The following is a 24,573-nucleotide window of genomic DNA, read 5'->3' on the forward strand; positions in this document are numbered from 1 at the left end:
TAAAATTTTTATTTTACGTTTTAAAATTATATTTGTTCTGAGAAATTCTCTCGATGAGAGGGACGTGATCTATTTTACCGACATATATTAACGCTGATTGTATTAAATTATTGTTTTATTTATATATCCTAGATTTTCTGTTAGAGAATCAAGTAGTAAACTTGGTACATAAAACAAAATAGAAGAAAAATTAAATTGGGTTAGAGCGTATGTTAGTTTGTGTCGGTACAAGAGATCGAATTAGTCTGCCTTTTTCATCGAAGGTTTCCTAACTGCCCACCAGATAGCGCAAGATGCGGCGTAGGACAATATGGCCGCCTAGTATTGGCATCGCTATGGCAATTCTCTTGGCAGCTTCCTAACTATTGTCTTTTTTATACATTTTACACGAGTTTTTTAATATCAGTGCCTAGAAAATAGGTAGTGTACGTGCATATGTGTATTATGATGTAACGGCGGCGCGGTGAGGTGTCGGAAAGATTGCCGTAAACGCGGTGAGTGTTTCCAATCATTCTTTGCGCGCAGTAACTCTCATTGTCAGCGACTTGCTCCGTCGTTTCGCATTATTTAGTCAGTCGATTTGTTTAGCAATCCTCGGACATCGGTCGTGAGAATCGATTCTACTTGTCAGCGTGTGATTCGAAATAGCAAGTGGTAATCGCCCGAGCGCATTCGGGCAACGAAGCGAAGTGCGTCGCATGTGTCCCCGAGTCTTGTCAGGGTGCGCATATAACCTCTCTGTACTTCGCGAAGTTAGTTTTCCACTCTTTTCATTTTTCGATATTCATGGCTCTTTGCTGGGTCGAGTTACTGGAGTCGTTGTTCTAGAAAAATTCCATCGCGCGGTTTCGCTGTCATTGTCGAATGTCGCGTGAGCGTCTCCAGGCACGACGACGCAACGCTAGTAAACAATCGAGATTGTTTACCGATTCTACTACGTCGACGACGTCCGCATGTGCGGTCATTGACGCGCCGGTAGATAAACGAGCGTCGCCATAGTAACCCGTTCGTCTGCGAGCGTTTCGAGTATTGTGACAGTTGGCCAGAATGCCGAATATGTCGAATGTCGTGGGCGCGAGATCGAACGTCGCTCGAACTCGTTGAAGCGTTACTCTTATTTTATCGTTATCGCGCCGAGACGAAGGATTCCTCGCATGCGCGTCATCGTCGTCGTTTTCGGAGAAAATCGCGTCGCGAGCTGTCAACACGACTGTCACGCTATAGTCTGACATAAGCACGATCGCCGGTACTTTTTGAATATGGCAATATGGCTAAATATAATAACGACGCGCAGCGTTCCTCGAAATACGGAGGAACGTATTGATTTTTCCGCTGAAATTAATGTGTGTCTCTGTAATATTTGCTTTCAGGGCGGACCTAACCACATTCCGAGAGTCTGAAAAGCGACATACAGGTGCGTACCGACAGAGGCATCCCGCGGAGGGATGTTTGAAGTATCCGAGCAGTAACGACCAACACACGTATGTTTATTTATTATGTTGTTTATTTCTATTTTGCCTTATATTTCTTGCTAACCACAGAATGACCAAACATATACGCAATAGAAAATATATTTTGACATCTCTATTATCTTGTTCTTTTTAAATTATAAATTACTGTATTCTTGTGTTGCATAATTGAGATATATTTTTAGAATTTAATATTCATCACACACACACACACACACGTACATTATATCTATAAACGAATATCTATAACAAAATGAATATAGTATATAAATAAATATCATAAGCATTATATATGTATACAGTAATGCACACACCAATTTGTTTGATATACATATATAGATTATTATTATATTTGAAACACTGCTAAAGAAGCACTGTTATTTAATTATTTTGTTTTTATAATTAAATGTAATTTTTAAAAACAAATCATGTTTTTAATTAACTAAAGATGTTAAAATTCTTATCACAAAGAGAGAAAGAGAGAAGAGTATTAGTTATAGTGTTTATATGAGGTCATTCCGTATCTGAATTTTTTCTTTGTTGTGTACATTATTAGTTTGCATATATATATATACATACATTAATCAGTAATTATTATGTTGCTTTATTTAGTTTTTTTGCTTCTTGTAATGCTTATATAAGCATTTATTCAGTTTTATATTTCTGATTTAACATGTATTTCCGCTATTATTACAGAAAATCTTTCATTATAAACCTTTTTTTTTTAATTTCCAAATATAAAATTTATATATATACACCAGCAGTTAAAAAATTATAATTATATAAAAATAAAATTATGAAAATACAATAATCTAAGCACAAAGATAAGAATCTTTTTGTGTATAGTTTTGCATATAACAAACTATTTTATTTTTGTTTTTAATTATTATTGTATTTAACAAAAGAAGAAATTCAGTATTTATTATATTTCTATTATAAGGCTTCTTAATATATTGCTACACTATTTATAGTAAGTATGCTATTTTATTATCTATCCATCATAGTAATTTATTCCAATTTTATTTATGCCACAGTATATTTTTATAATACATATAATTCCTGATTCTTGAGCAGTACGACTCGTTTGTTACGAGTACCTAAGAAAAATTTTTATTACTCTATTATCTTAGGATGCCGAAATTTATGCAATAAAGTTTGCGATGTATTCTGATTTTAAATCAGATTTGATCAACAAACATATTAATTTGAATGTACAAAAATGTACATATTATAGTATAATGAAGAATGATTTAATAAACATACCCCGGTGAGAAGTTATTATTTTCCATAATACGCGGAAAATGCAAAAACAAACATAATTAAATCTCTTATAAAATACTTTAATCTTTTTTATTTTTTATCGATATGCTTTTATATGAAGCTACGGAATTGAAAAAATATGCTATGTGTCATGGTATAACTTATATTCGGGAAAAGAAATATATATATACAAATGTCTTTTGTGAATAATTACAGAATAGGTAAAATTATATTAATCTTTCTACATTCTATTATACAATTATTTTGCTATTTAAATTTTGGCTCAAATATTATCATTATAATTAACTATGTTGACTGTTGATATATCTGTACCTTAACAGTTGTTATGTTTTAATGGTACAGTCAAGCTTTTTTAAAACAACTAAATTTTGCTTAATATTTAATATGCATTTTTATACCATCCACTTTCTTGTAACTAGAAACGTTAAAAGATATGTGCTTTAAAGCTTTATTAGAGAATAGTAGGAAACTGTAATACGATTTTACCGACATGTATTGCAACTAACATCTTTTCTGGTAACTTACGAATGAAGGTAAGTCTTGTACCGACGACAGCAGTGCGCTTATATCGGGTGTCGCAAATTTACTTCCGACTGAAATTTCTGTATGTATCGTACAATTTCTCTGTTACCGACTACTATATAGTCGATAATAATCCTTTCCGGTTGTTACCGACATCCGGTTTCCATTTGTTGAAATGTCAGCCAATAGTTTTCTACAATCGGAACATTTATTCACTATTACTATAATAGAAAAGCTCCCTACACATTTTATCGACAAAAAATTTATTATTCCATAATAATTCATAAAATAGAGTAGTAATCTAAAGATATGAAGAGTTAAAAGTTTTAAATATTGATAACTTACATATAGCAGATATAGACATTTTTGCAATTTTGAAAAAAAAAAGAAAATAAGTTTGACCCATATGCACACTTAGGCTTATTCATAAATTAATATAATTAGCTCTACTTTTTTTACTGTGTATCATTACGCACTAAAGAGCTTGCCATTTCATTAGATACATTAGTAAAAAATTCACATATAGGCAAAAATGTGTGAAAAAAAAATGAAAGTCCAAATTTATTTTTACTTTATTTTACGATTAATTATACGCATTTCGAGTAGCTATTTGCGATAGATCGGAATAATATGATATAACACAGCGATAGAGAAGCAAAAGAAAGAAAAAGATTACGAGTTCACGTGAAATGGAGTGGTTTGTGGATGGGTTTACATTCGTGTATATGTGAGTGAATTTCCGACCGCGCGCGTTGTCGGGTATTATTTTTAATCACTCGATAGTTCGCCCGAATGCCCGAGTGCGAATCTCGAGGCAATGCGATTATCCCGTAATTGGATTTACGTTTGACTTCCACCTGTTTTTATGCAGATACGCCACGTTCGTTTCTTTTCACATCGCCGATAGCGCCAAGAGGTGCCAATACCGTTTTTTTCCTCTGCTTTTTTAATGCAGCAATTCACACGTGTTAACTTTCAGCAGCTCTTTATATAATTCACATTATAACTTAACAATGCATTTTCTAACAGAAAGATTATGAATTGTGTGTGTAATGTTTGAAAAAATTATGAATTATATTAATTTCTTTTTAAATTATAATATCTTCGATCAATTTTTATATTTAACAAATAATTTCTTTAATCTTTGACGAAAAATAGATAAAACAAGCAAAAATTTGGAATTTACGAAGAATTTTGAAATTAGTTTGAATCGTGGATTTGTACTATAACATCCTCTTATCCTTTTAAATTGACCATGAATCATGAATTCCCGATCGTACGAGGGAGCATCTGGTAGTCCCCGCGTATATTGTGTCAAAAGGGTGAGAGATCTCAGGAGGGTAGTAAACCAACAGCCGATAATCGATCATGCGACTCGGTAACCCCATTCACAGCAGTATATGAAAGAAGAGATAAGCATCATAAACATTCATTATCGAAACATATGACGTATATATATATATATATACATGTTCTTTTATATTGAAACATAGTTGCCTTTTATATCGCGAATTAAATTAGTTCATTACCTTTACTTCTGTCCTTCTCGTTTTTTCCATAATTTATCCAATTTATCAGGTTATCTGGATATTTTTTGATTAATTTTGGACTAAATAAGCATTTTCACTGTATCTTTTTATCGTGGCTTATCGTTAATGATGTTCTTGTATTCTTATACGCCACACTGCTATTGTTAAGTATCTGAAAAAGAGAAATTTCTGTAGCTATTATTTTTTTATATAGGATTCGAATAAAATATTAAACTATGTATAATGAAGATATTAGGACGCGACAATTTCTTCTAACACGATTTTTTATTTTATTTTTAAATTCGTTTTGATGACATAACTAATGAAAAAATAATTAATTTTAAGTAAAGTAAACTTACTCTTACTTAGATTTCAACCGCATTGCTGGATGAACTAAACCGGACGAGAGGAAATCGTGGTGGGCGGCAAGTAACTGACCGCAAAAGCGACGACGAGCTTTTTTATTTATTTCTGTTTTCTTTTACGCGGAGACCCCATTCGTTCATTAGACCCGACCATCCATGCAACATGCTTGCGCAGATCGAAGCCGGTGCCGAGTTTTCTCTCGGACCGCATGGCGTACATTTCTCATCCCATCTTCTCGCTGATTCGAAATTCCCTCGTTCCTTTTATCTTCTAAACCATCTGTCCATTGATAATATGAGATAATTTGAAAATATAATCGCATCTAAATTTTATATATTTGATATGTATTATTTCACGTTCTTTTAAAAGATTTATTTAATATGAATTATAAGACATTTTTATATTTGATTGATTAAAGGATGGAGCAAATAAATTTGTACGTAGAAAGGGATATATGAGCAAAATTAAATTCACAACGATTTTTTTATACATATTACTTTTATTATCAATCTTTTAGCTGTTCACTAATAAGAGAATATGTTCTTCCACATTTTCTAAGAATTTAGAATCATTTCAATATGCCTCGTCGTTCTTCTTCCCTTGTGTATAATTAATTCTCGCACGCTTTGTCTAAGATATAGAGCGCATTTTCGTGGCGGGTAGATCGCGTTATAAAACGTCTCGGTTTTCATAGCCGGTAAGATTGAAAGCAACCGAAGTGGAAGTAAATTCGAGAAAGTGCGTTTGATCTTAAACCGTCCAAACTATTTTTGATGCCGGTGCATATCCGTCTTCGCGAGAGAGAAAGAGAGAGAGAGAGAGCGGCTCTTTCATTGATTAATACTGCAAAACGCAGCGCGTACGTACTTAAGCCTGAGGCTGTATGCATTTAATTATGTAATGTCAGACACACGGTGTAGCTAAATAAACACGCGCGCAACACGCATGCGGAGATGCATAGAATAATAGTTTAACGTAAGAGTGATAGCGGTAATGGTAGTAGTTAATATCCACATTGTAAGCATTTGCTAATTTTTCGTCGTTGGATGTTTTGGGGACATGCGAAACTGTATGCATATCAGCTGAACGTCCGATGTCCAGTCCGATTCGGGACTAACGTTTCGGTAACAACGTCCTTATCCTCTTATCTATTCGCGCGCGTGTTTCTCTCCTCTCATCTTCCTTCTATTCTCTCCATTTCACCCATCAGTTAGTTGTCCCGTGTACCGCTTGGCAGCTGCCTTTTCCTGCTGCTTCCGTGCTAATTAATTAAAGGACGACAGCGCGGCCATAGTATAGCGTAGCGGAAAAAAAAAAAAAAAAAAAAAAAATTTGCCAAAGTTGCCCCGTTTTTCAAGCGCCGTGATACCGCTTTACTCTGTCCGATTGTTTTAATATCGATTGAAGTGTTGCGCGGAAATCTTCCATACAATAATCGTCCACTTGTATTACGTGCATACATCAGGCGAATTACAAATATCGTACAAATTTCAATTGCAACATTTTGTTTAATAATGCGTTTAACTGCTGTATTATCAAAGGGCTAACAAAATTACCGCTTAGCGAGCTTTCCATCGTATTAAAATATTATATAAATAATTTCCATTGTTGTCTTATATGTTATTCTCATTTAGTACTACGATTGGAAACTGTTGGTCAGAATGTAAACGAGTATTACACGTGAGAAAGAAAGAAAATGCCATTTTGGCAAAACCGACCGACACGTGGTTTCATTACTGTCACTTAAGACTTAAGCCTAGCTTAAACTCCGCTACAGGCGATCGTAGGATTTGCCGTGTTAAAGCTAAGCTACACACCAAGAAGCGCCGTGATGGTAAAGATACAGCAAAACAGACCGTCATTCACACGACGTATCCACTTCAAAGTTCTCGCAAAAGTTGTTCGTTTAATATTGTTTACACGTAAATCCGGTCTGATGGAACTGTAGTGTAGGACAGAGAGTGAGAGACAATTTAATTGCTAAAAATGCGGAATCATATTTCCGCAGCTTTGTCCGCGCAAATTTTTAGAGCGGATTAATCGACTTTGCATGTTAAAGCACACGGTCCACGAAATTGGTCTCGGCAGAAGTAATAATTATTTATTAGGCTGTGCTAATGATTAATTTATTGTTTATATATGTATGTATGTACCTATGTATACATGGCATGAATCGTTTATATAAATGCAGCATATATCATATATAGTAATATGGGGGGAGGGGGGGGCACACACAGGATTATATTACGCGAAAATAGAGACCATTCTATCGCCTGCGGGTAATATTGAAATACCCGAATCTCATATTATGTTTTTGAAAAAAAGATTGGATATCCGTAGGCAAGAGAATCCAACTAAAAGATATATAATTAAATTTGATAAAATTTATCGAATGTAATTAACTCAATACTTTCTGAATTTTCACGGTATAGTGAAACGTTTTTAATTTTTATGGTACAACGTACCAGCAAATAGAGTTAGAAAAAAATTTAGATAGTTATTATGGTAGAAGAAAAAAAATGGCGACGTTCTTATCTATCTTATTGCCAACTTAATCTTTTTTTTTTTTTATTTATACGTTTCTCGCGCACACTACACTCGATACGAAAAATACTTTTCACCACATTCGGTCGGTGCTTCATTCTTTAAACAGGAGAGCTAACTTCCAACGTTAATTTGAAATTTGTAGAGCGCCCAAGTTTCTACTTGAACGTAAAGCTGAATCAGGATTTTACTTTTAGCGTCGATATTTTATTTACCGCTGTCTAGTTAGGAAAAGTTTTTCGAGTAGAGTAAGTCAACACGCACACAATTTTAATTCGATTTGATTGAATATATGAAATTACGCGGCACAAAATATTATTATTCTTGATGCGGTGTTTCATTGCGAGATAAAGTTTCGTTATATTGCCGTAGTTAGCGGTTCTCACCAGTTGCTGATATTTCAACGGAACCACGAGCAGCGAATTGACCGGTCAAAATTGCAAATATTGACGAAACACTACGGGTGTTCCGCAAATTCGATAGGTGTCTATGGGCATTTGTATAATGGCTAGAATGGATATGTTTTTACGCAGGAATTTCTCGCGAATGTGCAAGCGAATGCGAGACACGCGTACTCGATCGTATTCCCTTGTGTAAAAGTACAATCTAATTTACGTAGAGTTTCGTTCGCTAACGTTTCGAATATACTCGATGCATGATAAATTATGCACTAGAATCGTAACTATTGCTGTATTCTATCGAGTTTTTATTTGCGGTTTCCGTTCTACTTTCTCTTAAATATTAACTTAAATTTTGGTCCCTTATAACGGAATATTTGAAGAAAAATTGTACAATATTATAGTGTGATTTGGAAAATTTACGTTACGTCATTAACATGTTTTTTTTTTATCCGTGTAATATACTGGCGAAGAATATAAAATGTATGAAAACCTATAATAATCTCAGTTTAAATTTTCGTTTGTGCAAACATTAATTATATCTGTCAGCAGAGTGTAGATTGCGGAATATAATTCTCATCCTCGATTTTAATCTGTGTAAAAATGATGCTCATGAAGATAAAAAATGACGTGAAAAGCAAACTTTTTTTTTCCTGCGTATGCTAGCGAGACGCCTCGATTATCGATTTATCATCCTTCTTCGTCCGTTGATTCTCTTGGTCCATATTTCCCGGTCGCATATTATCTAGATAGTCATCTACTATCGTTTTAAAACGTTACCGGTCGAGGAATAAAAGGAAGAATTGAACGAAATAGATAAATGACGATTTTATATAGTATATGTAATATACCCGGTCATTCATTGCATACTGGAACATTATACATATTACTTTCTACTATCAGAAATTTGAAATTATACTGAAGTAATAGACGAACAATTTAACTTTTTCAAAAGAAAATACCCATTAAAAATTATGAGGAAAAAGGATCTATTGAAAAGATCCATCTTTTTCGAAACAAACTCAATTTGTTAAATAATAAAAGGATCGGTAAATGATAAAAGGATCGATTTTCCTTAACAAACTGTTGAACGATTACCAAATTGTACCTACTAATGATCGGTAGATGAATAACGGATGTCAACAACGAATGGCATATAATGCTTATATTAAATTATCGTAGTCGCTCAGGTAACGCGCGGAGGATTAGTTCAAGAATCCGTCCGCATAATAGTATTAATATCGCGTCAGTGCTCACGGTAGGACGACCAGGAACCGTGCAATCATCGGCACGCGAGAGTACGCCCTGTTACCATTGGTGATAAGGACTACAATCGCGACGCCGACAACTCTGTAGTTTCCATTCGCGACAAAACAACTACGGTTGGGATTATTCGAGTCGTCGAGCCACATTTCGCTTTCCCTCACGGGAAATTTCCGAAACCCGGTTACTTGCGTCGACATGGAATTTAGTTTGGCACGGCCTTAATTCACTGCGTAAAATTGCCAGCATTCGGGCGTAATGGAACGTAGAGAGGGATTCTCGGACACGTAAAAGTAGGGCTGATTTCATTTCCACGGAAACCCCGCGATCAATTGATTCGATTGTCCGAAAGTCCAGTTCTCGTAAGTAACAGTATTCCCGATTGGCTTCGATCATTATAGAATTAGAATAGTATACGAGAAAATGATCGTATCGCGATAAAGATCGCACTTTCTTGTTTTTGTCGCATAAAAATCTGGAATGTTAAATTATCACTAATAAAAGAAAAATGTTTATTGGGTTAGCTTTATTAAGTCTTATGATACAAAAAATATTTTATTTACTATAAGTAAATATAAGTTTATACATTTATAATAATAATATATTGTATTGATTTGAAAGAGAAGTAATAATTTCTGATATTGTGCGACTGGGGATATTGTCGACTTTAATTCGAAAATCTGGCATTAAATCGGACGATGTTTGATTAGTTATACAAATCTCTAAGCGCTGATTGTCACTGAAATTCGTATGTGCGCGCATGTCGTACTTATTTATATTTACAGCTACATATGTATTCTAGATGGATATATATATATATATATAAAGCTCTCCCCTAGTCGCTGAATTTCAAGGCACGACCTGAGATGTATCCAGTACACGTATGAAAGTGCAATAAAGAAAAGTGGCGTTCGTGCCAAGCTGAAATGCGCCAGTCCGCGACGCGCACTCGTTCTCGTGGAATTTATTTTCGATCAAGGTGGCCATTGCTGATTAGCGCGACAATGGCAGCTTTGTTCTACGATTAACGACGTTTTCTCCAATTCCACCCATTCCGTGTACCCTTCCCAGTTCCCGATAATCGTACACTCGAATCCGGATAAGATTTAAAGAGCCATTTTCTGAAACTTACGAGGGCGCTTAACTATATGTAACGGTTTTCATTAAATTTTAAACCGAGATACTTACGAAACGCGTACAATACTTGTCGTTACAAGATTCAACTATTTACGATTGCATATAAAACGTAACGATGCATCGTGCCGTCTTAAAACCCAGCAGAGCCGCCTCGTCTCGTTTTTATCGTCGCGAGTAAGAGCGCCGTCCAATTTCATCGACGTACTTTTTTTTTCGCGAAACGATATATCGCACATTTTGTGATTATCTACCCGTTAAGATCCCTCGAGAGATAGAGAACTGTGAGAAAAAAGAAAAAGTGAAATTTTAAGGGATATGATTATAGTACAATTTTTCTTTAAAGCAAACCCTCCGCGTAGAGAAAAAGAGCGTCACCTTTCGTTTTTGGTGAGAGATATCTATTGTAGTTGAAAGTAGTTTTTAAAGTAGTTAAGATCTGATGCAGAAATTTGTGTGAGATCGTCGATAGGATGCTGTTCGATTTTCGCTTCTTCGCGCGATAAAACGGGACTCTGACGAAGCTTTTGACCCTTTATCCATGCAATTACATTCGCATCACCTCGCGTGATACTCTCTAAATAATGAAAGTATTCGAATGAAATCTTTTTTGAAGGAATGTAACTGCTTTTTTGCATTTCTTCGCCGAGAGAAAAACATTCGAAACGAAGAGCGCAGAATTAGATAGTGAAAACCGCCGCCGCGCGCATACCGACAATTCCATATATCTCGAAACGAAGAATGCGATTGTTCACAGCGCCGTCGACGGATGCCAATATCTATCGCTATCGTAGTTCGTTCAGTATTTTATCGAGTAATGAAAATATTTTCTCTCAATGCGATTAACCGTTGCATTTTTTCCTTCTCAGTATTTTAACTCGACAAATTGCTTCAACTACACAGCGTGGGGACATGCTGTTGCGCGCATTAATCGAGAACTTTGTTATTTAGATCGTTATTTATTGTTCTTTTTACTCTTTTTAAAAGGGAGCGGTGGATGAGAAAATCGTTGCAGCATAAAGTTTTATGGGACATAGCCCGGCGCATTTATTTCGCGCGGCGATGATCGATGCGTTCAATATAAACGAGGTAATGACAAAGTATTTATCACGGATAGCGAGAGAGTTACGTTGCGTTCTCGTGAACATGAGCGTGATAGTTTGTCGGTTGTGCTTTGATAAACCTGATGATAACCAAGCGAATTTGCGCACATGTATATAATTACGTCGCGGCCGAATATGCGCGCAAGAGGCTGCTTCTTACACCCATACGTTCGCAATCTAAATATACGCATGTCTATACCGATATTGGTTTCACTTTAAACTGTATCCCATAGTGTGAGAAATTTAATCATGAAGATTACCCCCATAGTGTAGATGCGATAGCACGTGCCATCCCTGTGATTCTCCTTTTTTCATTGGGAAGACTTCGATATCGAATTCTCATAAAGTCTTGTTCCATCCGTTTTCGTGATTAAATACAAATTTATATGATTTATACGATACATTTAATTGCATTATACGCGAGCGTGTTTAAAACGTTTTCAATCAGAAGATTATTGACGAAACTCTTATTTATATATTGTTCTTGTTATTATATTATAAAAAGGATGAAGCATTATCATATTTTGGAATAAGTTACATTAAATCAAGTCAAGCCACAGATCTAGCAAATCAAATTTCATTTTTAGATTCTTTGAACAATCGATTTTTTTCTTAAAAAAGGAGTCATTATTTATTAGAAGTTTTTAAACTTTATTATTAAACATCTTTGTAATATCAATCTTCAAATTACAGATTTAGTTGAATAAAATTGGCATAGATTAAGGATAAAATGTCATTATCTATACTTAAAGTTTAATATTCTTTTTTAAATTTTTTACTTGCACGATTATATTTTTATTACTTTAACATTATTAATTCTCTACTAAATTGATTGATATCTCTACTAAAAAAAAAAAAAAGATTAGAAATTGATAAAACAATCCTTAAATAGAAACTGTCACAATTGATAATGAATTTCCTATTTATTTTTTGCCGTTTATAAAAATTAGTTTAAATTATTAAGTATTTTATCATTTATTTTTACCAAACTTTTATTATGCATGTTTTTATTTACATCTCTTTATATTTGTTGATATTGAATAATTTTACAATTATGTTTCGAAAGAAATTTTCGTAAGGGAGAAAGCTCGCCTACAAATTCTTCAAAAAGCGCACCCTCGAGGTCGATCTGACGTTCTATCGTGCAGTTTCTCTCGAGATATTTCTCGCGGTCGATTCAGCGATAAAGCGCCTGTCGGAAGGAGAGAGCGAAGCCGCGTCGAAGGCGGGTGTTGATTGGCCGCCAATCGCAAAGCGCAGCGGAAAACCTTGAAGCTCGCAGTTGGTACGCTGTTGGAGGCTGTTCGTGGATTAAAGGCTTTTCTTTCGAATTTCACGTCAGTCAGCTTTGCGCCTGGGATAATCCGGGTGCTGTATTCGCGGCGCGTATATAAAATAAAGATCCGCCACGTCTGTCGAGCCAGTTGCCCGCTTAATAACGCTTAATAAACGGAGACCGATCTGACGTGATGCGCGTCTTTCTTTCTCTCTCCTTCTCTCTCTGTCTCTCTCGTCAATTTTCTCCCGCACCCCTTCTTTCCGGAAGCTTTTATACGGAAAACGGATTATGCTCTTTTACACGCGTTTGGCACGTGCGATAGGGGTGAGAAACCAGCAAGCTTGCACGAAAAAAGGGGAGAAAAATATGTTTTGTTATACAGGATGAAATTGGTAGGAAAGAGCAAAATTACTGCGCGGTTTGATGAAGACGCGGGAAATGCATGTATAATTAATGTGTTATTACGGGTGTTACGTTTCTATTATAAGCATTGTAGCGCGGATTGTATTATTTGAAGAGTGTTTCTAACTCAAGTATGTAGGCAAAGTTTCTAGAGAGAACGAAGTACTCTGCGCAATCGTAGATTGCGGCAGGTAATAATTAATTAAGCTAATTGTAATTATATCCAAAAGTTCGATATCTAAAACACAGCGAAATTGATTTGCGCGTAACTACCTTTTGTAAGTTTTAACTTCCAAAGTTTACGAGCGGGAGTTTTGCCTTTCTTGCCTCATCGAGAGCAGCAACGGGAGTTTATTTCGCTAGAATTTACTCGGTAATTAATTAACGTAGCGAAGAAATTGCCAATGTTGAAAAGAGGTTTTATTCACATATACATATATGTACATGTAAAAAAGAAATTCCGTATTTCGTGTGCTCTCTCTTTTACGATTTTCCGCGTTAACTGCTAAACAAATTTATTTACGATGATGATGTTTTTGTTATCGATCTCGATGACCGTGGCGAATATGCTTAATGGACCGCATTCATAACTTTAACGGCGCGTTTATCGAAAAATGTATTTAATTATACGGAATTTTATCCTCTTAATGTAAATATCATAATATATTTAATATACGATATGAGAGAGAGAAGCAGGTACATTTAACATTAAATATTCGATGTTATCCAGAGCTATAGATTTTTCTATCGTGAAGATTCATCATATTCGATTTTACCCCGTTAATCTGCGAAACGATCACGATGACAAAGCGTACTCTCGATCGTGTACTTTCTCCTCATTTCCATCGCGTTCGAGGATTTTTTTTGTCAGCATATTTGTTCGCCACCCTTGTCATTTCTTCGATAGAAGTGCTACCGAGCGTAACCGCTTATCGATCAACACGAGAGCTGCACCCTTCCTCGACAAACTCAGATGCGACTTTTGATAACTTTAATCCCCACCCTTTCGCGTTCTCGTAGGGCACGAGCGAAATCCTTGGATCAGAACCATCCTCTACCAGCTATCACCTGGTAGCTTTCCTGGAACATAAAGGTATTCCTCGCCAAACCAAACTATGTGGCGGTCCGTGTTGAGCTAACCGCAAGCCGTCGGCCAATTATACGGAACCCTAATAATTTAACCACGTGTCGTTGGCCTGTCTAGATTTGGCCATGATAACGCCCTAGTGCGCGAGGGTCGTTGTATGCAGACTGCAAAGGGTTGACTCGCGCCCGCCGATCCCCGGGGGATATTTTATGGTAACGTTATGGCTTACTAATAACGGGTTACCGTCGCATTTTAGAGCTGTTAATCACACAAGCTGGTACGGTTGCATGAAACCAACAGACGCGTAACATCGGTTGGACATTGGGTTTGAAACGAGCTCACGCACGCAGAAATATAATTGCGAACCTTTTACTATCATCGGAACTTGCGTCTGATGTTTGTTTAATTCTCGATTTCTTTGCACTTTTAAGATTTGTGGAATTTTCAAAGACAATATCGCGAAGATATTACAATACTGCCGATGAAAAAAAAATATATAAATTATTTTTAGTATGAATTTTACTCTCATTCGGTATATAAGTAATATAGAACAAGTATGCAATATTATTTGCAAAAAATATCATTTGCAATTTAACCGCAAGTTAGACACTTTGAAAAGACTGTTTTAAATAGAGCGCATCTACATACGATATAATTTAAAAATTGAGATGAATGTTTCTTTTCGCGAAGTTTTTCATAAAAGTTCACCTTTGTAGAGTAAAAGCTGATTTATTTAAAAACGTATTTGCGCAAAGTCCTTCTATCAACTTGGTCGAAGATTTACAAGTAAGCGCCTAATATTCGTCTTCAAAGTTACTCAGTTTAACGTCCCTATACAATACTATTAGCCATCTCATTCAGTCGCCTCGTCTCGGAAGTCGCGATTATTGGATCAGTAAGTTTTATTGCTTCCTAAACAATTCTCGAGATGCTTAACGAACCAATAAACGTTATAGGTCTGATAACTGTCTCGTACAGTGCCGCGACGGCGTTAGTAGTGCTACGCGCGTTAACGGGTAAAGCAAAGTTTCGTCGTACTTTGTAAAGCGCGTCGGGAGAAACTTTTTCTCCCTTGCGGCTTAACACCTCACGGATTTGTCGTCGTGCTCGTTGTTATTACGGCGCGAGGCCGATATGTGCCGTTATGGAGCGCTTTCCAACTAATGTTCAAGATACAGGGCAACTCTCCTCTACACCGAAACTTTCTAACTGCATTAACTCAACCGTACGTGCGCCACATTTCTTGATAGATCGTACTTGTAACTGCCTATTTCGTCTCGGATTGATTACGATTCTAGTAGCGTTAATGATGAACTTTGCAACATCGACCGGAAACGTAGCGGCGTGCTTGTCCTTTGATTTCATTTACAGCATACAGAATATAGCAAGTTGTCTGTGTTTCCTTTTATCCCCAAGGACCGTTTGATCAATTTGAAATCAATCTATTCACGGCGAGAAAATTTGATTGGACGATCTTTTCGTTTGCAACTTTTTAACATTTTAACTTAAAAATCTTTGCAACTAATTTTCAAGTTAAAATCCTTTCGAAGTAGAATTCGTTTGAAGTTAAATGAGGAATAAGACTCTTATCCCTTCATCGGATACTTCCGAAATATAAATTGCAAAAATTTCTAGAATTTGTGTGCAGTTTGTAATTGATAGATAAACCATTGTCTCTTAAAAGATATAAATTGTTTTCGAGAAAATCTTATTCCAAAAAATTCCAAGAATTATTCATATATAAAAAAAATGTAAGGAGCTTGGGATTCTCGATAGATCGATGCCGTATATTTTTAGAAAATAATGTTGGTAAAGTGCTGCAAAGCGATCTTCCGATAATTTTCTCTTCCAAAGTTACGTGGGTGGCTTAGATATTAAAAAGTACCCGTCTTCATTGTTGAACTCCTGTCTCCTCCGACTTCATCGATCATCGATTATGATGTGAGTATTCGCGATAGAACTCCATCTCGTGCCGTTTCCATCAGGGGAGTTAAGAGGTCGAAGCGGAGAATAGGGTAGCGAACACGCTTCCATTGTATTTGTCCTCTGTCTTCCCCTACCCATCTTTAATCCTCCCATTTCCTCACTTTTTTTTTTTTAACTTGCCGTTAGCTCTATCAAAGCGCACTTCTGCTTCGTTCTTCTCTCCTCGACTCGGTTGTCTTTTATCCTATTTTACTCGTGTGTCGCGTCACGTCGCGGTTTTCCACAGAATTTTTGCCGGAGGCACACAGACAAAAAATATCTAGCAAACGTTTTACGGTCGACGATGAATTTTCTGACGCTTGAATTCCCTCTTTTTTTATTTTTTTGCACAATTTGGCCGAGTGTGTCGCCGGACACGCAAGTTATGATGGAAGCGTTCGATCAATTCACGTATCGATACTTAATTGACACAGTTTATATACAAATATCGATAGTTTCAGAAACACGTGCGCGTTATATGGTCGTACGTAAAATGTTACTGTTTGACACGGTACACTGTTGGCAATGGTGCGAGTAGTAAATACTTACATTCCTTTCGTTCCGCACGAACTATAGGATAACAATACACGGGGGAACTGTTTTACGGCATTGTAAGTAGACTCGCGTGGCATTTTGTAACTGTACATTTCCATACTGTACCTGACCGCTCTCCTGCTACCCGATCTCACCCGCAAATACACCTGGCTCCGTTTCGTAGGGTCCTCGTGCGGCTTTATATTTTGCTCTCTTCACGCGTGACGTCATCACCAAAATACGTGAGTAGCGTTAGAAATTGCGGGGCAACACGTATATAGACAGCCATGGAAGAGCGCGGTTTCAACGAGCGCGGCGGGAACTACCCTTAACCCACGAAGGAATCTCATTCCGAAAAGAATCGCTCTCTTTTTTCCTCAAGGCTATAGCTACTTTTATAAATTTCTTGGATCGTGAAAAAGAAAAGGATATTTAGTTTTCGCACGCAATTTGATCACGAACGTTCGATCTTCAATCGAGTGTGTCGACTACCGGTGTCACTATTCGAGAGTATTGTACGTTTCGATGTAGAGACACGGAAAAAAAATAACGCAGGAAGAATCGATCTCGAAACGCTAGCGCGAAAAATCGTCGGCTCCATTGAGAGAGAAATTCGTGGAATTTCGAGAACCAGACGGAAAGAAGCGGTATCGAGTTTGGCTCGGTACCTGTCCCATCTAGAATTCGATGCGATTCGATGGAAAAAAAAGGAAGAAGAAGAAAAAAAAAAGGAAAATCGTAATAGGAGGAAGCGACGGAAGCGAAGCCCGAGGGAAACGGATGGGTTTTAATATCGCGGGCTCGACGGAGCCCGACGGCGATAGTTATAACGGCGGCGCACGCGGACTTGCTAAGCCTTACAGATTGTGGGTTCGAGACTCGACCGAGTAAATCATGGCGTCACACGGTGTGCCATCAGTTTGCGCTTTAGGATGTGCCAGAGCCCAGCTGCCAAGCTACCCTAGCGGATCATCCCCGTGGGATTAGCGATACTTCAATAAACTCCTCCCGTACCTTCCCGACCCGAACGAGCCGCGCCGTGTGCGCGAGTTCAATCCGCCCTCTCCGTGTCTCTCTCTCTCTCTCTCTCTCTCTTTCTCTTCCTCTCTCCGTCTCTCTTTCTCTCCCTATTTGATGCCGACAGAGGCGAGAGTAGTACAAGTTTGTGAACGCGAGCGCGCGAACTGCATTTAAGCGCAATAGGATTTGGCGGGGTTAAATGATTATCCAGCCAGTAACCGTTTAAACAGCGGCTCGGCCAAACGACCGGCGGCTATTCTTTGAGCTTGCGTTTCATTTATCCGGTGGCGATGGTGAATGCCAGTGGAGAAAATTCCCGGAGGAGAACGTTTCCGCGATATGTCGGAAGGGTATGGGCGCCATTAGCGTCATTTCCACCGTTAGTTAAAACTCCCCGGGATAAGAGATTTGACCTAGTTACCGATGCGCGCGTAGCCCTGGGACTTCCCGAGATCCGGAGTCATTACTTATGTATGGAAAGGAGCAGTAGACGGGTAGCAAAAGAAAAATGGAGCGCGAGTCGAGCGGTAAAGGTCGTGAGTCTTGCAAATGAAACTAATATTCGCGCTGACAGGGTCGATAAAAGGCGAGAGCGAGCAGCGCGAGGAGAAGCCAAGAGGAAGGCGGAGAAAAGAGGGTGCTGCTTCTTCGGTACGCGCGCTAAAACTCACGCGCGCGAAGGAGTTTAGGTTTTTATACAATAGATTTAACTTGATCCCCCGCGCTTCTCGACCGTTCCGGCGAGGATGTGAACGGAGAAAGAATATCTATTTCAGAGCTATCCGACTCTCCAGGGTTACCGCTTGCTCGTTATTCTTTTTACTCTTTCTTACACGCTCTTTCCTTCATCTTACAATTCGGCTCTTTGTTATTTTTTTCTCCTCTCTTGGTGCTCATGGCCGCTGTTCATGCGTATATAACAGCGAAGAAAGTATTTATATCGCCGAGTCGACGACGCAACACGCAATTATTTCAATTGTAAAAATAGTTTTGTCTTATTTTTGTAATTACGACCACGCCTATGGCGTTTTTTCACGCGGGAATAATCTACTCTTGCATTCTGGCCGAATGTCGCGTGACTCGTACTTTGAAATGTCAAAATCACGGTCGCGAATACTTGTCGACTACCTCACGCGCGCTGCTCTGCGAGGTATATTCGTCTTAATTAAAATTTATATTTTCACAGAGCGAGTTTATTAAACGGCCGAGACGTGGTTGCGCCGCTATCTCTCTTTCTTCACACCGTTTCGCATCGTCGCGTCCTTTTCCGCATCCCCTTTCTCCCTTTGCCACCACCGCGCCTTCTCCGCCATTTCCGCCTTACATTTTACGCTTTCGCTGTCTTGCAAAGTCTACTGGGATTTAACATGACTGACGCTCTAGGATCAACCAAATCAACGTGCACGTATGTAGGTATACCGTGGATTAAATCCTCCGTGAAGTTAACCCAATGTACACGGAAGAACGAGCAGCGTTTTGTTTTGTGCCGAGGAATAATAACGAGTATATCCGGGAAACCGTGTTTTTGGTTATAGTTTAATTATTCCATCCTGTGGCTGGTAAAGAAACTCCATGTTACACTATCGGGTTTTAGCGCAACGTGTGTGGAACCGCACAGAGAGTTTCTCTGAATTTACTGAGCCGCGCGAATAAAATTAGAATCCATGACAATAGGAGATGCTCGGTCAAAGCTGGATGTTTGTCCTGCAGACTGCAATGACTGATGCAGTTTATAGAGGTGTGTAACATTAGCCGGGTTAACGCATATATTCGCATACGTTCGGTTAGATCGCCGTGTACTTACGTAATCTTGCGTGACGATTATGATAAACAGTAGCGCAGAATATAGGATTGTCTTAATATTTTACGAGACTGCGTGTATATCCCGTACGTGTTCGTATTTACGCGCATATTTTTACATATGTAAAAACGAATGGCTATTATTTATATTTTGGAAAGTGATTCCAGTCTCTCGGAATGCAAATGATATACAAGAGCATCGAATGCGAAAGTTAATATATCTCGCTGGTTTTTTTCAAGGCCTTTCTGTATTTATTCGTTTTGTTACTCTCACGATTTTTTCAATATCTATAAATATTTGTACAAGTTACGAATAATAAGGTAAATAATTTAATGAAGAGAATGCATAAATTTTAATCTCTCTCGCTAGTTAATAAATTATAGTAAGTATATTGAAAAGAGCAAACTATGTTCTCGCGTCTTAATCATTTCGCTCATTCAATGCGGATGGATTCTCGAAGGAGAAGGTTCTCCTTCTCGTTAAGGAATTCGTCGGTTCGCGCAAATACGATTGGTATCTGTCGAGTCCGCGCGACCTCATCGCCACCGTCCTCCCTGTATATTCACGGGCACTTGACGTTGCATTGTTAGGTACGGTAGGTAAACACGAGGTAGTTATCAACACTGAGAGCTAAGTCTCGTTAACCATTCCTAACAGGCGAATGCGAAGCATCCTGCCATTGAATTTGATGTTTCGCTCGGGAGGCCACCTTCCCTACGTGCTGTCACGTCTCGAGACATTTGCTAACCCGCACGATGCACCGTCAGATAACACGAACAAGAGGGTTGCACGTAGCACCCAAGGACAGCGAGAGCGACGAAATGCTCTCGGAACACTCGCTCGGTTCGCGTATGTACGTGCCAATCCTGTGTGCGTGCGTGTGTACGTGTGTATATATGTGCACATCCGGTTAGTCTCTCATGGGGCGCGGCGTTACCGCGTTATTTACGTATGACGTGCCTCATTATCGGGTTTTGCGCGCTGCGGCTTCAGAAAATTTCGACGACGTCGCTTATACACGCTGGAAGAGAGCGATCGCGTTTCGAATAGGGGAGGGAAATTTTCATAGCACGGAGGGAGACATTTGTTCGCGATCTCTCGTCGTGGAACTAGGCTTCTACGATGTCGGCACGTTCCTACCGTTTATCCTGGAACTCAATGGATTCTCGCGTTTGTCGTAAAATATGATTAAATGTAAACACGTGCCACCCCGTCAGTTAGATATAAACACCTAGCGTGTATAGCTACTGGAATACCACAATATACTATGACGACAACGATGACGATATATATATGTATATATATATAGCACATTCAACTATGTGTACTCAATTATATATCTCATCGTCAGTGACAAGACTGCGCCACGACGGTATAATTAGGCGTGTAATTACGCCGTGTTTTGGAGTTACGATAGCGAATTTTACCATTTCTTATACGAACAATGCAATCTTCTTTTTCTCATTTTATCCGCGTTACCGCTCTTTCCTATCTGACGCTTCGACGCTTTCTTCTGAATCCGACGTCGTGTAATTTATGGACGAATCGTCGGTCGATAATCTGATAGAATCAACGTACCGTTCGCTTTTCCGCGTGAGTGCGCGCATGCCGTGCAATTTCCTCGGACAATGGGATCTCCTGTTTCTCGAACGTAGGGCTTTGAAAACGAAGTCATTTCGCTATCGGAAGTTTTGTATTTCGTGTCAGAGGTCGTCTTCCGTTCTGTTCTCCGCGTTTCAGTTTCTTTCCTCACGATGGATGTTTCAGGAAAAATGCTTTTTTCGTCATTTCGCCGCAATTTTATCGAATCGATCCTACAATTTAGGATTGACTAGATTTCTATATATCTTCGGTATCGAGTTACCTCCACCACGATTCACAATTTATTACGTCTTACAGAACTCCCATGCCGTCTTCCAGATTTCTACGCTCGTTCGTGAAACTCGATCGTGCTTATTCGCGATGGTTTATCTTTAAATCGTGACTTTCTTTTCTCTCTCCGAATTGTCATTTGACCTTTTTTATTTAAACTATTTGAAAATGAGGACAGTGTATACGATTAATTAACTATAACCTCGCTATTTCGAGATATCTCGTGAACTTTCGCCCTCGATGTAGCTCGCGCAATTTTTGATCGCACATTTCTATTACGAGGAATACGAATCTGCAACTGCGATTGGCATTATTGCATACGTATATATTTTCATGTTTATTACTTATTTACGATTCATCGATAAAGTTCAGATTTATTATTGCATTGCGATAATTTATTAACGATATGTTATTCGTCGATGATACATTATTACATCTGTGCTCAAAAATTCCGTTATTGCTTTTGACAGCAGCGTAGCTTTGGCATTTTACGGATACTATATAATCAAAGATTGATTATTTATTATGTTATTATTACGTCACTCTTTGAGCTTTGTTATCGAGTAATATCGACAGATATTGGAAGCGATAAAATGTACAAGCACGCCCAGAGAAGTCTGGAAGGTTCAGAGCGCAACGTTCGGTCGTTATATGGACGATACCGCGGGGTTGGATACGTTGTAAGCCGCAACAGTTTATTAGGCACCCCGCTGCGACCTTTATTAGCCTCCTCTATCTCCTTCATAAACGGAGTTACATGTTACGGGCGTACACGTTCACGTGTTCATGGACACACACGCGACGAGAATGTGACACGCACTCACGCGTGTCTTCACACGTTTATTCCGTACGGCGACCGTTCGGGGTCCGTGACGAGAATCGCCATGGGTTCGTTATTAACGTCACGTATGCAGCTCGAGGGACCAACCTCTCTTTTATACCGCCAAAGTTATATATCGTAATAAATTTCATCAAATCCATACCGAACGGTTAATTAAACGTTTTATTACTCATACGGCGCATCGGCTCGCGACGCTCAACGATTATAAGCGGGGTATTTCTTGCAAACGCGTAACATCCGTTCTCACGTTCGCGCGTAACACGTTAATAGCGAGATGAACTCGAATATTCCGCGAACGTACACCAAGTCAATTTTGACTCTGCATAAACCTCACGTCGCTATATCTCTTTTCGCTAAAGCTGCCTTTTCTCGATAAGCGTTTTCTGTCTCGACGAATCTTTAGCTTTAACCCTTATTCCTTTCGGTTTAACGCAATCAATATGATGAAACCATTTTTACATGTATATATACAGATCATATTCTTTAACACAATTCTATCTTATCAATAAGATTACATTCACCTCTACAATCTGAGATTAGACGCGGGATAACACTTTCATATATCGTACGACGATCGCGTCCACTTACTGAAACGTCTTTATCTCGCTGACGAGCACTTCTTTGAAGAGTTACAACGCGGTGATACGAATTAGATTTCCTACAGATGGAACAGAGGGAAGGTAAGATTCTCCACTCTACTCTTTCTCGGAAACCGAGCTGTGGGCGCGCGAGGATTGGCAAAAGGTGAGTTTCATCACTAAGTCATGATGCTTTTATCCGGCGTTCTTCGTCATTCTAACGTCTCGCGGGCGGTCGTCTCTTTCCTTCTCTCGCTCGTTTCCTATGGTTCCACGACGACGACTCCCGCGATACTCCCAATCTCGCATCTTCTCGCATTCTCTACCTTCATCTGCTCCATCCAGAAGACGGTGAGCAACGAGAAAGGTTGCTCTCTTCACGCTATTGCATTGTCGAGTCCTCCTTCGATACCGCTTCTTCCTTCTCGTTTCTCTTTCCTCAACCGCATTTTCGTTGTGGCTAATATATCCATGTATACGAACTGCATGTACGCTCCGTGTATTTATATTCGTTCTCGTAAGCGGCGGAGGAGAAACTGTCAAAACGGGATGAAAAGGAGGGCAGGTTAAAGATTGGAAGAATGGTAAGAGAAGATTTTACAAAGGAGGTCACTATAGGTCGCTGAGACGACCGCTTAACGTATTCCTAGTCGATAAGATTGAATATGAAAGTAGTCTAAAAATATTCAAGCATATTCTATAATGTGGAAGATTTTAATTTGTTATTAGGCGGCGCTTTTAATAATTGGGTTTGTCAATTTATCACTACTTCTTAATAATTATGTGGATTAAATTAACCTGATTTCAGATTTTTTATAATTTCTAATTAATATCCAATCTTTTGGTAGAAAAATACATAATTTATAAGATATTTGTTAATTTACATTTAAATGTTTTATAAATTGAAATATCTCTTTACAGACTTGCAAAATAAGAAACATTAATACGCGTTGAATATAAATTTACATAGGTAACATAGAATATCAAATCATTCTTTGTCAATTAACGCTATCATATCAAATTATTCTATCTTGTCTTTCTGTTATATCAAATTAATTATCAACATTCTCTCTAAATATATCTTGGCATTTCCCAGTTTAATGCAACGATTCTTCTTATGCCGAGGCATGCTTCGTACTCAAATTATCAAATTAAACCATTGTTTATTCTCTCTCCTTGTCTGTATACCTATACATTCGACGAAATAATAAACTTTTTACACGGAAGATTCTCCGGCTGGAAGCGACCTTTGGGAATGCCAGGCAAAAAGAAAATCGGAGCAACGAGGCGAAAAGAGCTGTATTTAAAAAATTTAAGCAACCAGTCTGCCAGTTCAGATGTATTTCTTTCACGAGTAGAAATCTCGACATCGCCTAGTTAGTAATTTCACGCAGTAATCTCCAGGAGTTTTCTATCTTTTGTTTTCTCGTAGTCTGCCATGCCGAGCAAAACGGCCGGCAGACATTACAACCCTTCTATATTAACATCATTGATGATTTTTGTTCCTCGAAGCAATATTGAATAACTTCGTTTTTACCGATATTATACGATTTTATTAATATATATTTTCGTGTTGATTATAAGC

At 38.1% G+C, this 24,573-nt stretch overlaps 1 protein-coding gene across 1 annotated transcript in view; it reads left to right on the forward strand.

Annotated features, from left to right (window-relative positions):
- Positions 1-303: 303 nt before the first annotated feature.
- The window catches only part of LOC115240704 (tyrosine-protein phosphatase Lar-like), a 294,948-nt gene continuing 270,678 nt past the window's right edge, over positions 304-24,573 (forward strand). Inside the window, 2 exon segments of the mRNA XM_029816013.1 lie at positions 304-494; positions 1,371-1,481. The gene's annotated coding sequence lies outside the window, so the exon portion shown is untranslated.

This window comes from Formica exsecta, unplaced genomic scaffold (assembly GCF_003651465.1).
Source record: "Formica exsecta isolate Colony F162 unplaced genomic scaffold, ASM365146v1 scaffold444, whole genome shotgun sequence".
NCBI classification, from domain to species: domain Eukaryota; kingdom Metazoa; phylum Arthropoda; class Insecta; order Hymenoptera; family Formicidae; genus Formica; species Formica exsecta.